This window comes from Adiantum capillus-veneris, chromosome 15 (genome assembly GCF_014529385.1).
Source record: "Adiantum capillus-veneris isolate H3 chromosome 15, ASM1452938v2, whole genome shotgun sequence".
Taxonomy (NCBI): Eukaryota; Viridiplantae; Streptophyta; class Polypodiopsida; order Polypodiales; family Pteridaceae; genus Adiantum; species Adiantum capillus-veneris.
In genome coordinates this window covers 115,843,447-115,858,763 of record NC_140945.1, presented here as the reverse complement: position 1 = coordinate 115,858,763, position 15,317 = coordinate 115,843,447, and the positions used below count along the sequence as shown (strand labels likewise).

At 44.6% G+C, this 15,317-nt stretch overlaps 2 pseudogenes; both read right to left on the bottom strand.

Moving 5' to 3' along the window:
• Nucleotides 1–1,073: 1,073 nt before the first annotated feature.
• Nucleotides 1,074–9,479, bottom strand: LOC147441331 (uncharacterized; annotated as a pseudogene).
• Nucleotides 9,480–13,495: 4,016 nt separating this feature from the next.
• LOC147441330 (uncharacterized) lies at nucleotides 13,496–14,228 on the bottom strand (annotated as a pseudogene).
• Nucleotides 14,229–15,317: the final 1,089 nt, after the last annotated feature.

Genomic DNA, 15,317 nt, shown 5'->3' with positions numbered 1-15,317 from the left:
ACCCTTTACATTTGAATAGCAAAAATATTACGAGATCGACTTCAGAGCAGAAAATTAATACAAAAAGGCGGGGATTTGACTTGATGTAGTGGTGGCCGCTATCCACCGTTACTGACCTGCAACACTCCCCCCTCCTAAACCAAGTCGTCCTCGACATGGGGTTGTTGTGGAGTGTGTTAAGTGCTTGGCGTTTCATCTGTCCAATTGAGTGGACACCTTTCTAATCTGCGCCCTGCCATAAGCTTAAGGGCCGCTCTAAACTGGGCCTTCTTCTCCTTTTTAATGGCTGATAGTGGGATATTCTAGATCCCATGCTTCAACTCGATCGCTGTATAACTTACATATCTTGCTCTAAGGTCTGCGACTTCGATGTTGAAGATCTTTGAATTATAGGAGAAGAAGCCGGTGTAGAAAGCCTCTTCCAATGTTTGGAGGTAGTAGCTGGGCAAAAACATTAGATGAGCAAAAAATCCATGCAAAATGACTTCATATGGTTGGCCGGATAGATCAGAGTATAGGCCTCTTGTACCCTCCAAAAAACCCAACCAGGGAGTGTCGGTTAACTCCGTCTGGTGGTATACCTGTATACAGGTTAGTAGCATCCGACATATTTTCCTTAGCATGCCTGTAGATAGGTCTGGGAGACCTCTGTACATGCCTGTAGATAGGTTTGGAAGACCTTTGTACATTTCCTCAGCTTCAGTCAATGATCTGATCATATATTCTTCTGTAAGGTAGTCACCTGGATTAGGAGCTGGCAGTAGTGGATGGTTCATCCAAGTGGGATGCTCCTTCTGAAGGTGCTCAAAATCTTGCCATGTGTATACTCGCGGACAGGGGCAGACTATAGGATCTTCTTTAATGTATCTAGGTGCGTGGACTTGATGGATAAGAAATTATGGATGCTTCTTAAGCCATCTTTGTCGCCATGTAGGTTCAAGACTTTTCTCCGCCACCTGCTGCTCCTCTGCCGTCCTTTTAAGCTCAGCTAATATACTTTGCTTGAAATCAAGAGATTCAAACTTCATCAGTGGAAAGGGAAGCATGTGCACATACCAAGCTTCATTTATCTGCTAGGGAGTTAGGTGAGCGACATTTGCAGAGTGTAGTATACGTTGCTCCCAGCTTAGGCTCTTCCAATGATACCTCTCATGGAGGGTCTCCATGCGCTCTCTTAAATGCAGCTCTGCCAATTCATTCAATGTAAGCTCTTTGTCTACTGCTTCAGCTGTAGTAGGCTCTGGCTCTGTAGCAAGTGCAGATATTGGTTCCTCTAGAGGCATCTCTTGCTGTATAGTCTGTTGGGGTGTAGGCTAGGTGGCCGTGGGAAACCATCCTTGTACACTTGATTTCACCTAATCAATATAGGGAGAAAAAGAGGAAGGGTTGACTCTTCCCTTTCTTCTCCACTAACCCACATAGGCTGCCGGTGAATCTCCCCCTTCCCCATTTTCTCTTCTTCCCCTCTCTTGCATACACACTCCGTACACGCTCAACAATTGGTATCAGAGCTATGGCTAGGCGATGGCGGTGATCTCTCGATGAGGGTGGAGCTCGATCGGAGCTCGATGCTTCACGACACCGAATTGGGCTGATTCGGGGCGGATCCGGCATGGATCTGAGGAGATCGGGTAGATCCTGGCTATCCGACACGCGCAACCCCTCTCGGGCATGAACAGAGGAGCTTGGGAGTGTACAAACTCAAAAAGACTTTGCAAAAAGCAATCGGTCAAGATATTAGGGAGTTTGCACGCCAACTTGAATCGGTAGCAGAGATTCGAGCTGAAGCACTTGATGCAATCCAATTTGTGAGAAAGGCGACATTGAGGCAAGCAATTGAAGCCAGGAGCTCGGCCCGTGAGCAAGGAGCGATTGGGGGATAATTTGAGCGGCCAGAGCATTGGCAAGCTTGGGCATTGAAGCTACAGGGGAGGGGAAATGTGTATGGTTGTGTGGTGCTCTCTCTCTCTCTCACACACACACACTCTCTCTGCGAGAGGCAATTTGAGGCAAGCAGCAATAGGTCTAGCAACCAGGACTCACAAGTAGAGGAGTGAGATAAGCTCAAGAGCTTGAAGCAAGGAGCCAAGCAGGTCGAACGACTCAAATTGAGGGCAAGTATTGATACCGTGAACATGGCTTGGGGGAATTGGAATCGAGTCGAAGGAAGCAAGGGAGCAAAGTGAGAGAGAGCAGACACGTAAGCAAGGCATGGTTGGGCAGTGAAGAAAGTTGCGAGCAAGGTCATGCTGCAGAGCAACAGAGGGCATAATCGGGTGCATCAGGTGGAGCTTTGCAAGGGGGAGCATCTCGGCAGTGAGTGATGCAGTAAGGAGCAAACACCTGCAACGACAAGCAAGGTCGAATTGCCGAGCAGCGCTACACACACACACACACACACACACACACACACAACAACAACAACAACAACAACAACAACACTGTGTGTGCTTGCTCGTCGGTGCTGCCACAGACTCAGCAGTAAAGATTAAAAAAAAAAATCGATTTGTTTTTTAGCCATAAAATTTTTTGTGTGCATGGGTTCATTCCCACACAGAGCCCCCGACAAATTCCATTTTTTGATGCTCCGACCCCTGAATCCTCTCCTCGAGCTCGTAAAAAGGAAGCTTCTCAGAAATTTGCAACTTCTGGGATAGAGAGATAGACACACATTCTCTCATTGCGCGAAAAGCTTGTGAGATAGAGAGGGGAGAGAGAGAGCTTGCAACCGTGCTTCCGTTCGAGAAAAATCTGTGATCAATACCGATCCGACTCGGTATTGACCGCTCGAGCATTGGCGTTTTATGGCTATTCGGCTAGCCACTTCCGCCCGGCGGCGGAAGGCGACATCGACATCGACACCTCTCATGCGCACCGGCTCGACACTCCTCATTGCGGCGGATTTCCGACATCCGACCCAGACACCGAGCGCTACCCCACACGAGCACGTTCCCGCGATCGACGACCGCGCTTACGACATGCGCAGGTGAGGTACCTCTATCATAGAGGAGTGACACCCGGCATCGGCACCGAGCGCACCGATCACCTTGTACGACACAGTTTACGGATAGGACACCTTTGGCGGCTATTCGACTAGCATATTTCTGCCCGGCGGTAGAAATCGGCAAATAGCGACACCGACACGCAGGTTACAGGCTACAGGGGGGTTTTTCAGTCCATTCACTCACAGATTCTCCAGGTTACACACATCGATTTCACAGGCGATTTGGCAGTCATTTCGACAGCAAATTCTCTGTGGACACATGCGTTGACAGATGCATTTTGTTGCAAGCACACCTAGTGCTACTGAGCTCTTTTGAGAGCAGATATCCTCGTAGGGATCACTTTCACTGCATGCAGTAGTTCTTGGCGCCTGTTTGAGCGCGGTTTTACTCATGTACGTTGAGTTGCGGACACTGCCTATGTGTGGAGCCATTTTTGGCTATTTTGGCAGTTTTTCCCGGCCGTTTCTGAGACTCGGACCGGAAGAGCCCTTTCTGAGACTGTGGCTAGTCCATTTGTGTCTGCATTAGCCTTTTGGAGGGTTGATAGCATGAGGTTTTCTTTGAGCTGGGGTGTGCTCGAATGTTGAAACACCTTCGGTGATACAGGTAGCTGGAGCTCCCCTTTACGGTACCCTCGCCCTAGGATATGTATCTGGACGGTTATTTATGCTTTTGATGCCAAGTTGGCACTCACATCGTAGTTGTTTTTTGCAGCAGATTCCCAGTTAGTGCAGTTGGCACATTTATATACATTTTGACTTGAGTTTTGACTCCTCATACAAAGGAGACTCTATCGGATTTACTTCCCGCGAGTCGTGACTTCCATAGTTGGAACTTTTGAGTCTATTTCGGTTGAGATTTTACTCCCGATACAAAGGTTACTCTGCCCAAATTTCTACAGCTTCTCGCCATAGTTTGACACCTCTCAAACCCTCTTGTCAGCGATGGCTTCTTCTTCAGAAAAGGAGGAGTATTTCATTCGGAAGTTCGATCGCAGCAACTTCACCATGTGGAAAGAGCGCATAAAAGATGTTTTGATAAACAAAGGCCTCTCTAAACCATTGAAAGAGCGCGCAAAGGATGATGATTATACACAAGCTCAATGGGAGCTTTTGGATGCAAAAGCCATGGCTACGATACGTCTACATCTAGCCGAGTCAGTCTTCTTCACTATCATAGGGAAGAAAACAACCAAGGAACTTTGGGATAGCTTATGTTCAGCATGGGAGAGCAAAAGTGCATCCAACAAAGTTTTTCTCATGAAAAAGCTTATGAAGCTCAACATGAAAGAAGGTAGCACAGTTTTCGGTCACTTAAATGAGTTCAACTCCTTGTTTAGTCAGCTAACATCTCAGGGCTTTAAGGAGTTTGACGATGAACTCAAGTCTATCTTCTTGTTATGCTCTCTACCCAGTTCATGGGATATCTTTTGCACAACCATTAGCAATTCAGCTCCGAATGGCAAGTTAGAGTTCAATCCTGTCTCATAGATGCGTTGCTCACTGAAGAGATTCGTCGTAAATCTCTCGATAATGCTAGTCATGGAGATGCATATATGGCTGGAAGTTCAACAAAGCCAAGAGGCCGTGACAGGAACAAATACAAAATCAAAAGTAGAGAGTGGAATCCACGTAGTCCTAGCAGACACAGGAACCAAAGTAGAGACCGCAGTGCCAAAAATGTCGAGTGTTACTATTGCCACAAGAAAGGTCATTACAAAAAGGATTGTCGCAGTTTCCTAAGAGATCAGAAAAACATGCAAAAGGATAATTCTGGCAAAGGCAAAAGTACAGTAAAGATTGAGGATCTCAATATTGTTGAGTCTCCCATGCCTACCATTGCAGTAGAGGATGCTCCTCCTCCAGTGATGCTCATTATGCCCACAAAGATTCATGCCGAGGTGACAACAGATGCCTCATATGTTCTCATTTTCACTTCAGATCTCACTCCAGATGCTTTGGTTGCACAGGATGAGGGTTATGCACAGAATTGGATCCTTGATTCTGGTGCAAGTTTTCATGTCACACTGCATAGAGAGTGGTTTTCCTCTTATGCATCCATGCATGGAATAGTCAAGCTTGGTGATTCCTATGAGCTTGACATTATTGGCATTGGTTATGTGAAACTTCAGATGCATAATGGCACTACTTTTGTGTTGCAGAATGTCAGACATGTGCCCAAGCTTACCAAAAGCTTGCTTTCTATAGGGCAATTGGATGAAATTGGCTACACTACAGTTTTTGGTAATCGTTCTTGGATGATCCGCAAGAACAACCTTATCATGATGAAAGGCAATAAAAACGGATTCTTGTACTCTTTGTTTGTTTTGAGTGTCGACGAACACTCTATCTATGTTGCCGAGCTACCGTCTCCTGAGTTGTGGCATAGCCGGGCTAGGGCATATTAGCCAAAAAGGAATGAAAACACTTCAGCTTTTTGGCTACTTACTTGTGTTAGATTACACAGACTTTCCATTGTGTGAGCATTGTCTATATGGCAAACATACTAGATTGACATCTTTGCCATTGAATAAGAAACTAGGTGAACCTCTAGACTTGGTGCACAGTGATTTGTGTGGTCCAATGCCACATAAAACTCTAGGGGGGGCGAACTACTTTCTCACGTTCATAGATGATTCTACCAGAAAGGTGTGGGTGTATCTCCTTAAGCGTAAGGAAGAAGTTTTTTTGACATTCCAAAAATTCCTCGCCATGGTTGAGAACCAATCAGTAACAAAGCTCAAAGCTTTTCGCACGGACAATGGTGGAGAATACATCTCCACAGAGTTCAAGGATTTTGCAATAGAAGAGGCATTCGGCGGTAGTTTACTGCTCCATACACACTTGCACAAAATGGGATAGCTGAAAGAATGAATCATACGATTCAAGAGCGAGTTGTCTCTATGGTGTCTATGGCGAAGCTTACTCCAGAGTTTTGGGGGGAAGCTGTTCTGACAGCAGTGCACATCATCAACAGGTCACCTAGTTCTCCTTTGAATTTCAAAATTCCAGAGGAATTATGGACTGGCAAAAGGCCCAGCTGTGAGCATCTACGTGTATTTGGATGCGAGGCATATGCACATGTGCCCAAAGAACTTCGTCGGAAGTTAGATCCTAGATCACACAAATGCATCTTTATTGGCTATGGTGCAAACGGAGAGATGGGATATCGTCTCTGGCACCCAGAATCAAACAAAGTCATTCGTAGCTCACATGTGATTTTCAATGAATAAAAAATGCACAAGAAGCCCATCAAAGATGTAGAGTACAAACGGGTTCGTTTTGAGGATGTAGCCTCCAAACCAACTCAGTTCAGTAGTGTTGCACCCACTCCTCAAGTGCAAGATACTACTATTGCTCCGGAGAGAGCGGAGGCCAACAGTCAGGCATTGAGACGCTCTGAGAGAGTATCACGTGCACCCGAGCGGTTTGAGCCGGGTATACACCACATTTTGGTCACTGACAGTGGAGAGCCAACCTGCTACAAAGAAGCTATACAAATGGAGGATAGAATTAAGTGGGAGCAGGCTATGCAATCAGAATACAATTCGATTGTGGCTAATGAGACATGGGATTTGGTTGAGTTACCAAAAGGCAAAAATACTTTACTTGCAAGTGGGTATACAAGAAGAAGTATACAGCGGAAGATCCCGAGCCTAGATACAAGGCTCGTCTAGTTGCCAAGGGTTTCAAGCAGCAAAAAGGTGTGGATTTTGATGAGATTTTCTCTCCAGTAGTCAAGATGAATACACTTCGCATTGTACTTGGCTTGGCTGCTATCCAGGACATGGAACTTGTCCAAATGGATGTGAACACAGCATTTCTTCACGGGGATCTAGATGAAGATGTCTACATGAAACAACCAGAGGGATTCGTATGTGAAACCCAAAAACCAACGAGGACAGAATTGGTTTGTAGACTTAAAAAGGCACTCTATGGCCTCAAGCAAGGTTCAAGGCAATGGTATCAAAAATTCGACAAATTCATGCAGTCTCAGGGCTACATAAGAAGTCAAGAGGATCACTGCTTATACACAAAAATATTAAACGATGGTTCTTTAATCATCTTGATCTTGTATGTAGATGATATGCTTATTGCAGGCAAATCAATTCATGAAATCAATCAGTTGAAAAAGATGCTAAGCACTCAGTTTCCATGAAGGATATAGGAGATGCCATGGTATGCACATCAAGAGAGACAGGCAACGTGGAATTCTTGAATTATCTCAAAAAAAGTACATTCACAAAGTCTTGCAACGTTTTAGTATGCAGGGGGGGAAGTCATTGAGTACCCCAATGCAAGCATACTCCAAACTTAGCAAGGAAGAATCTCCCAAGACAGTGGCTGAGAAAGAGGAAATGGCGAAAGTACCATATTCTTCAACAATTGGCAGTTTGATGTACGCTATGGTAGCCACAAGACCAAACATTGCACATGCAGTGGGAGTGGTTAGTAGGTACATGGAAAACCATGGCAAGAAGCATTGGGAAGCAGTGAAGAAAATCCTTAGATATTTGAAAGGTACAGCTAGCAAGTGTTTACGCTTCGGAAAAAGTGATGCATCTATTGTAGGTTACACGGATGCGGATTATGCGGGTTGCGTGTATCGTAGAAGATCCACATCTGGCTATGTGTTCATGTTTGTTGGAGCAGCTATCTCTTGGAGATCGTGTCTCCAAGATTGCACGTCTTCATCTACCACTGAGGCAGAATATGTTTGCTGCGTCTGACGCTAGCAAGGAAGCCATATGATTGGCTCGTCTAGTGGGAGATTTGGGCATTCACGAGGTTCCAGTACTACATTGTAATAGTCAGAGTGCCATTGCTTTGGCAAAGAATTCAGTGTTTCACTCAAAGTCGAAACACATAGAGGTCAGATACCATGTCATACGAGATGCATTGGATGGCAAGCGTATTGAGCTTGTCAAGGTTCACACTGACGACAACCAAGCAGATGCTCTCACAAAGAGCCTAGCCTCGGAGTGATTTACACATTGTATAGAACTTATGGGTGTAGGATGAAGCCTCGGCAATGCTTCATCAATTTTGTATAGACTAACTATACTAATGCCACTATTGGCCACCATGACCTTCAAGTGGGAGGTTGTTGGGGTGTAGGCCAGGTGGCTGTGGGAAACCACCCTTGTACACTTGATTTCACCTAATCAATATAGGGAGAAAAAGAGGAAGGGTTGAATCTTCCCTTTCTTCTCCACTAACCCACACAGGCTGCTGGTGAATCTCCCCCTTCCCCATTTTCTCTTCTTCCCCTCTCTTGCATACACACTTCGTACACGCTCAACACAGTCCCTTCTATCTCTAGTGGCCTGACTTCAGGCATGGTAGATGTAGGCGCTATATTTGGCCGTGAACTTGAAGCTTTTAAGAGTGCCAATTGTTGCTTTAAATTTGCATTTTCTAGAAGGAGTTGGTCTTTTTGTAGAATAGATTGAGCTACCAGCTCTTCTCTCTAGAAGGCTTCCATCCTCAGCTTCTTCTCGAGCTCTTCTATCTTCTGATATTTTTCTTGCATATCTATTTGAGCTGAGGAGGAGGTGGCCTCGGCTGCTGCATAGCCTTTGAGCTTGTCGATGAGTTCACTTTGAATCTGGACTTGGGCCTTTAAGGAAGTGATGTGATCCGTGCCCAGATCATACATAAATTTGAGTCCACTATACTCATGTCTTGATTTCTGATGCAGCTCCTTTTCTGCTGTAAAATGAGTATGTAGTTTTCTTAGCTCATCATTAGTGCTGGTTAGCTGTTCTTTCAGTTGAGCTACTTCTTGGAGTGCCTTTTCAAGCTGCAAGCTCTTTGTAGCTGTTTCTTGCTCGAGCTACCTGGCCTGATGCTTCATTCCTTCGATCATCATTGTAATCTAAGAAGCAAAGAAGTCCAAGCCTTGATCGAAGGTCTGCATCGGCGGTGGGACTACTGCTAGAGGAGTGTGGAATATAAGTGGTACTGCAGCTGTGTCTTCTCGTGCCTTTGATGATTCAGCTATTGGTGTGTGAGCTAGACTTTCAGCTTTTTTTTGCTTCTCTGGCATAGCAAGCTTGACAGTTTCTTCCTTTGGAGGCGGAGCCGCTTCATCATCTTTGAGGTTGACAATAATTGGAGCACTTTGGACCTCGGGCTCTCCCTCTCCTTCAAGTCCTGCATATTGTTGACTTAGTATGTGAGTTCTTGTTACAGAGACAGATACCTTTCTTGCCGTAATTTCTCCACTCAACTGAGTTGAATCTTGCTTTTGATTCTGAGCTTCGTCTTTAGCTATCTCAGGCTCTGTTTGTGTTGCTTGTGCAGGTTGTGCTTCTGAGATGTGTTCAGGTTGTGGAGGAGGAGATGGAGGCTGTTGTTCTGTTACAAGTGGTTCATATGCTGCTGAGCCCTCCATTCTTTCCATCGTCTCTTTGGCAAGTCTTTCCTCCTCTTCCTTTAGATATGCTTTGAGAAGGAGGTCCTCTTCGGCCATGGTGACTGAGGGCTTTTTGATGCGTGGTTCTCATGGATTCCACTGCTCCTCAAGGTCATCGGCTACTACCCGTTTCTTCTTGTATGCTTCTTTTAGGCGTTCAAGGCAAGCCTTCTTTTGTAGTGGATCCTCTTGTACTGGAGCTGTGGGAGGTATTTTCCTTTTCCTTGTCATCAATGGGGTGTGTTCTTCTTCCTCTCCCTCAGTCTCTGGCTCTGATGCTTGTGTTGGTTGTGGTCTAGAAGAGGTTCCCGCTTGTTCTTCCTCTTCAGAATCACTTTTTGGTTGCGAGGCTTCATGATGTGTTTCCTCTTCTTCCTCCTCCTCTTCTTGCACTGTCACTAACCTCCTTCTTAATCCTGCCCTCACTGGCTTAGCCTTCGGCTTGGGTGGCTCTTCGTCAGAGGAATCAATATCTTGTAACCAATCTTGTTGGGAGGGCCATGTGGTAGCTGAGTTGTGGCCCCAATGGCCTCATATGCAATTCTTGTCAGAATTTCGGGTGCAGCTAAATATTTGACAGGGCCCTTTCTTCGGAGGTGAAGGAGATTATAATGAATGTACTGTGGATGATATATATCCACAGGGGCATGTTGTCGGCAAGCCCATGAGAATGTAGTAGCCACTGCATGGTTGGGGGTGGTGAAGCGGGGCGGTCTTTTATCTGTAATATGGAAGAAGTACTGATAAATCCGGGTGGGGAGCCGAGCCCTCTGGCAGATAATGCTATCAAATGTAGCGGTTGAATCCCGCTTTACAAATGTATTTGGCTCTCTTTCATGTCGAGCCCTCATTGGCATCCCCGTGTTTGACTGGTTCAGTGCAGCTGAAATAACTTCTTGGCTTATGCGTACTTGGACTTTTTCATTGGCCATATTGGTGATATGGGCAATGCCATCTGCTTGAAATGTGTGCAGAAGCTCATAAGCTCTCTGTAAATCTACTCCGCACGGCTCCATTTCAAAATATCTATGCAGATCCACTTTTTCCAAGTCATCTTGGTGATGACTGGTGAGCCCGTAGACTTCTCTTGGGGTTAGGGGGACATCCACCAGTTGGTTGTCTGGGGTTCTGAATATTCCCTCATATATGGTTGCACTATGTGCTTCCAAAAGCTCTCTCTTTAGGGAGGTGGTTGCTTCCTTCATTGTCCTCTTCACGATAGTATAAGGGGGCATCTCTTCTAATTCTTGCTTGATGGACTTTCTTCTGGGTCTCTTGGCTCGACTCTTTTCTTCTTGCATTTTCCCTGTAAGCAGACCACCAACTTGAAAGTTGTCAGTGTCTAGTCAGAGTGTTGGATAGGAGCTTCAACTGAATCTTTGATGATCATCAAATGCAAGTAACACTCAAAATATATGTATAAAGCATGCTTGCAAGCCCAAAACACCAAAACTGACAATTTAGCAACACCAGATAGTGAGCGTGTTTACTGTCTCCAGTAGGGGTTTTTGGCACTTTGAGGTGACAATGAGTTCATAGGCATGTAATACAATGCATGTGGAGTGTAATCCCCAATTTTGGTGTAATATGGAGCAATATACCATGAGATATGGCAACCCCTAGATGGTAGGTGAGCTGTATAAATAGGTAACTTAGTGAAATTTTGATGCTTAGTGCTTGTGGTTTCACAAACATTGTGCAATGAGGCAATATACAGCTTTTGATGGGGTGCAAGTGAACTTATGGGCATTGAGACAGTAAGAGCGCTTCCAGAGTGATATGGAGCTGGTTTTTTGATCTGTAATGCTAGGGTTAGCTGGAAGGCATCATTTGATGATTTTTGATGTGATGACTTTGATAGTGTGATGCTCCTTGGCAACAGTAGGTCCAGAGTTGGCTAGCTGGTTACTGAAATGGCTAAGTGATGGTTTTTTGCATTTTTACTTGGTAGGAGGCTTAGCCAATGTAATCATGGTGATGTATAGGAGCTATCTGGAAACTTTGGTAGTAGTCTGGACATGGGAGACAGTAAGAGCGTTTACTGTCTCTTGAGCATTTTTTGAACTTTTTGAGAATGTAGCTTTATGGATGGCTCATAGAGGCTCTAAGAAGCAATTGTGGAGCTTGGCTCTCAACTTGGAATTGGGTATCATGGTTTCTTCACCAGGATTGATGTTGGCAGACTGATGAGCTTGGATCTTGGTCTAAGGATGGGGCTTTTGTGATTTTGTGGGTCAAATGCATGTATATTGATGTATTTTGAGGTGCATATGTGCTCAAAGTTGAGAAATTGGCCAAAAATCCCTTAGAGACAGTAAGAGCGCTTATTGTCTAGGGGATCACAGGAGTGACATGCAATTGGAGTTTTGTGTTGGGACATTGTAGCTAGGCCCTATACACCCTTTTGGTGTGGTCACTTGTCATTTTTGACATCCACATTGGGTGTGGTGTCTTCCGAGACTCCCAAAGCCATCTGCTGACTCTGTGTTGGTCTCGGCCTTCCGGGTTAGCATATGCCTATATGGAATTGTTATTAGACCTATCTCTGAGGTCTCTGTGAAGTCCTATAGCCTTCGGTGGTCTCTAGAGTCTGCCGTGTTTTCTACGGGATTGTGCCTTCCCAGCCCTGTGTGTGCTTGTTACGTGCTTGTAAATGAGTCAAACAAGCATTAAATGACTTGAAAAGTATTCGTACTTACCCCTCATGGTAGCCATGACTGCAATGTGGAAGCAGGTGGCAGGTGGAAGCAGGTAGCAATATGCTCGCTCAAGCTCTCTTTCACAAGGACAAGTAGCAAATGAGCTTAGAAATGAGGGCTTGGGGTATACATACCTGGGGCATAGGATGTGCAAGTGCAACCACCCCCATGGTTAGTCCCAACTCACATGTTAGATGACCTACGGATTGAAAATTTTGCGATTTGGACACCGTATGGCCAAATTCCATCACTTTTACACTTTGAGCCTTTCCGCTTTAAAAATATGGTTTCCGTCATTTTCCGCAACCTGACCTATTGACATTGGAAATCCATTTTGAAAATTCATGCGGGTTTCATAATATTAGGAAACATTTCTTGTATCTCTGTTTTATTTTTGGTGGCTTATTACTATTTATTAGAAAATAAAAAGAGAAAAATAGCAAAGAAATAGCAAAAAAAAGCAAATCACTCCAAAAATTATCCGAAAAATCACAGGACGTCTCGGATATATCGTATTTATTTAAGATAGCTAAAAACTAAATTTTGTACATATTTACACACCTAGGGGTATATATCTGGCAGTTTCCCCTTTTTTACCACTATTCAGTGCAGAAATGCAAACTTGGTCAAGAAACTTCGCAATAAAACACAAAATAAGTCGAAAAAAATTTGAATACACTGCCCTATCATCATTTTGGGTCCGCATTTGGAATGCCTCCCCCCCTCCTATTTGGAGTCCTCCTGGACGACATTGTGTCATACTAGTGGTGCTGTGCATGGGTAAAACATTAGTGCCTATGCAAGGCCGTGTAATTATCCCTATGCATGCATACTCGGTCAGTGCATGGAAAAATTAATGCTGTGCAAGATGAGGGTCTTAAGTAGATTGCTTAAGGGCATCTGTTGGCGAGGTTTCCAAATGGTAGAATGCTTTCAAGAGACTAAGTTTCTCGAACATGGTCAGAACTGGTGGTGGTTTGACCAATGTTGACGTGTTGAGTACCTGTTGATGTTTTTTAGGTTGCCATTGCAACCTGGATGTACCCGGTTTCGGGTTTGGAATCTTTCGTTTGGGTTGCCATTTATACAAAACGACAGTTTTGGTGGGCTGCTTAGGAACCCAAACTTGTTTGTAGTGAATAGGACTTTTGGGTTTCATTTGCCTGGGCGGTGGGTGGGCTCGGGTGTACTGTTTGGATTGTCGAGTAGCTGTGACTGCTGTGTGGTTGCCTTTTGGCAGCGGGGGTTGAGCAACTGTTGGCTTGGGTTGCTTGAGCCGCCAGACCTGCTTCGTTTTTTGTATAGGAGTAATGACATTAGCAGGTTTGATTGGAGTCCACCTATATTTGCTAGATGTTGTTGATGTGTTGGGCACTAGTGGTGGCTTCGCTTTCCAGACAAGTTGTTGGCTAGGCTTTGGCGGTGGAGATTGTAGGTTTGATTGTTTTGGCCACCAAACTTGCTTGTATGTTGGGCGAGGTAACTGTGGAATTCCGGATTTATGTTGAGGCCTTTTTTTGGTGTGAGGAAGTGCAGGTTGTGACATTGGTTCTTCAATGATGACCTGACATGCAGCATCAGCAGTTTCCTTTGGCTGTGACGGTTGTACAGTTGCTGAAACAGTTGCAGGTGGTGGAGGAAGGAATTTCTGATTGTTTTCTCGTAGTTGCTGATGAGGGAACTCCTCCTCGCTTGCAAACAACACTTTGCTGACCTTTCCCTCTGCTTGAAAGTACATTTGGTTACCTGACCACTGCAAATAAGTGTTGTATCTCCTTTGCCAGGTTGTACCAAATATGATGGGGGAATAATCATCTTGAACATCGCACACATGAAATTGATGAGTGCACAGCAGGCCATTGATATATAAGGGTATCTCCGTGTAGGCTTTGGTCATGATAATTTCATTATTGAAGGCTTCACAGCAGCGAAATTATAGCACTAACTGAAAACTTGTCAACTGATTAAAGAAACTGTATGTGACGTAGTTGTGATGAGCTCCTGAATCCACTAAGGCATATGTTGGAACTTTATCCAGGGTCACTTCAATCGGAATGCAAGGATCAACATCTTCATCATCCAGATCAAAAGGAGTAATTTGATACATCCGAGTCCACTTTTGCTTGTTGAATCCCTGTTGCTGCTGCTTTCGTTTGAGTTGTTGAAGCCGTGCTTATTCTTGAGCTTCTTCTTTGATAAATTTGGCTGTAGCTTTTCGACAACCAGCTGCATGCACCCTCTCAAGCATTTCTGGAGTTAGCGGGAGATGATATTTCTTTAACCTGCATCCACTAATCCAATTAGGCATCTCCTCTCCCTCTAATGTGGCAAGTTTGATGGCCTCGCTAGATGATATATCTGTAATCAAATAGGGTCCCATGCCTCGCTTCTTCAATTTCTTGGTTTTTTGTTTGAGTTTGTAGACAAGCACATAATCACCTTTATGAAATTCTTTCATTATCAGGTGCTTGTCATGGAACTCCTTCATTCTGCGCTTTTGCGCGTAGATGCCTATGACAACTTTCATTCTTGTTTCATCAAGTTTCTCTAGGTCATCTAGGCGTTGTATGAGCTCATGACCTGTCCATTCGAGTGCTTGTGCCACTCTTAAAGTAGGAATTAGGAATTCCATTGGCAATATTGCATTAAGACCATACACCATATTGTATGGTGTTGTATTTAGGACAGTCTTATAGGCCACTCTATATGCCCAAATTGCAGTGTGCAATTTCTGGTCCCAATCAGTCCTATTGTTATTCACTATTTTTGTGAGCACTGTGCATAAGACTTTGTTTGTGCTCTCCGCTAAGCCATTTTCTTGCGGGTGATATGGAGCTGACTTCTTATGTATGACAAGGAACTCGTCAAGCAAGTATTCAATCACTTCATTGACAAAGTGGGTTCCTCGGTCATTGACTATTTCTATGGGTAGCCCATATCTGGTGAAAATTTCTTCATATAGAAATTGAGCGGTGGTGCGTGCATCATTTTAGTTGTGGCTTTTGCTTTGACCCATTTCGTTAAGTAATCTGTAGCCACAATGATGTATTCAGCGTGACTCCTATAGGCCGGTGTGATCGGACCCACGAAATCAATTCCCCATTTGGCAAATGCTCTAGTTCCTAGCATAGGTCTAAGAGGCATATGGTCCTTTCGAATAGGAACTTTTGCACGTTGGCAGTCGTCACATCGCTTG